Here is a 2,053-nt window from a genome sequence, read left to right as displayed (position 1 = left end):
TGTTTTGTATCTGGTTTTATTGAGAGAAAGGCGTGGGATCCCTATTTTAGTTAATAAACTGAATATGCTTCATTGCCAAGCATTAAAAATCATTTGTAATACAAATGTGTAGCCATTCACAGAAAATGCAATTCCCAAACAATGCAGTTATATAATATTTTTCTCGGTAAAGTGTACAAGTTAATATTTATTGGTCTAGAAACCGGTGTCATAAGAGTGGTCCTACTTTCTTTCCAAGGTTCCCGGAGGTCACCTGCAGAAACTCGATTTCGAGGCAGGCAATGAACCCAAGGAGGGTTACGCAAGTGCCTGACTTAACCATAGTGAAGAGCCACTGGAAAGGCGTTACTTCTGTGAACTGTACTTCGGTTTGGGGTCTTTCATGACAAAATATATAATGTGTGGCCCAGTGAGAGTTGGGAGGAGCGTGAGTGACAAATTACTGGGACCCGATCAACAATTTCTAGCCGTCAAAACGCGTGCTCATCCAGTCGAGTGTGCACAAATGTGTGTGCGTCGGCATTTAAACAATTATTAGCAACTAATTAGAGTATGTATAGCACGGAAGGGCTTGAGTGCGGTCGAAGGAGAAAGTGGATTTTACCTAGAAGTGTGCACAGAAACTGTCACTTTCTAGAGGGGCACGCGCGCCAAAAACCAAATCTCTCCGGCAGGGTCAAAAGCAGCATCTTCGTGGTTTGTTGGGTAATATCTTTGGGGATGCAGAGATGAAAGTGAAATGCAAGAATCTGAAGAAAGTCCGAAAAGAAAAGTCTCCGAGCCGAAGGTCAATCTTTAAATGATTTTTTGCCCGCTTTTACTCCAAAGATATAATTAAATGCATGGCATATAAAATACTTAAAGTAATTTGTTTGTGAAATAAATGTAAGAATTAGTAAAACTTTAACATAGCTTACAGAAACTTATTTAAAAATTTTGATTATTATATTTTGGGCCAAAGTTTTGTTTTAATCAGTTGTAAGTACAAAATTGTAGGTGCTACAAAGCGTATGGTTATTTAGGGAAGTTAGAATGAGTTAGTGGTGTGTGAAGTTCTCATTTTTCTTAGGATAGGGCTATTTTTAGCCTCAGCCAGTTAAAGATAGTTGAGTGGTAAGGTGAGTGCCGTATGAGTAAAGAGATTAGTTTAGCTTAATTCATTAAGCAGATACGGAGTGGCTCAGTTATCGAAGAATATATATACGTTTAGACATCCCTCTACCAAGCATCGGTGGTTCAGTGGTAGAATGCTCGCCTGCCACGCGGGCGGCCCGGGTTCGATTCCCGGCCGATGCAACGTTTTTTTTTTATTTGTTACTCGGTTACCCAAGATTAAAAAAGTAATTTAATTTGTTTGTGTAAATGCTCCCAGTATTTGAGTGAGGCATCTGTCTCATAGACGACTAAGACCATTTTAAAAGACCGAAGGCATAAGTAATCGTAAATCGCATAAGGTATCGTAAATCTGAAATATTTATGAGTATTTTATTATCAACGAATCAACTTCATAAAAAAAATTATTGTTGTTTTTAAATAAACTCAATATAATAAAAAAAAGTTGCATCGGCCGGGAATCGAACCCGGGCCGCCCGCGTGGCAGGCGAGCATTCTACCACTGAACCACCGATGCTTGGTAGATGTGCGCTCAATCGTCAATATATGCTACGATGAATGAACTATTAAGAAGTTGCATCGAGCTTTTGCTTTAGACCTTTAAATATTAATAAAGATTGTTTCTGCTGAATTCGGTAAACGAACATTTTCAAGTTGTGAAGTATCAAATATTAGTTCTTTTTAATTTGTGAGTTTTAAAAAAAGCCAATTTGGGGATTATTAGCTAAATTCAATTATTAACATTCGCAAAGTTGTCGTACTACCAAATATTTGTGAACCACTGATCAACCAAATAATTTCCCAGTACTTTTGCACTAATTTTTTATGCCACACTTGTGAGTTTATAATTAAACTAGATCTTCAGTGCACGAGCGTAAACGTCAACTGTTTCATGTAATAATGGCCATTTGGGCAGCGTACTAAAAACATAAACAAGTAA

General features: G+C 37.7%; 2 non-coding genes across 2 annotated transcripts; one reads left to right on the top strand and one right to left on the bottom strand.

Annotated features, from left to right (window-relative positions):
- Nucleotides 1–1,225: 1,225 nt before the first annotated feature.
- On the top strand, nucleotides 1,226–1,296 carry Trnag-gcc. The gene has a single exon. It is a non-coding gene; the product is annotated as a tRNA-Gly (tRNA).
- Nucleotides 1,297–1,559: 263 nt separating this feature from the next.
- Trnag-gcc lies at nucleotides 1,560–1,630 on the bottom strand. Its single transcript has one exon. It is a non-coding gene; the product is annotated as a tRNA-Gly (tRNA).
- Between the last annotated feature and the right edge of the window lie 423 nt (nucleotides 1,631–2,053).

This window comes from Drosophila rhopaloa, unplaced genomic scaffold (genome assembly GCF_018152115.1).
Source record: "Drosophila rhopaloa isolate 14029-0021.01 unplaced genomic scaffold, ASM1815211v1 contig_2, whole genome shotgun sequence".
Classification (NCBI taxonomy): domain Eukaryota; kingdom Metazoa; phylum Arthropoda; class Insecta; order Diptera; family Drosophilidae; genus Drosophila; species Drosophila rhopaloa.
This window is presented reverse-complemented; position numbering and strand designations above follow the sequence as displayed.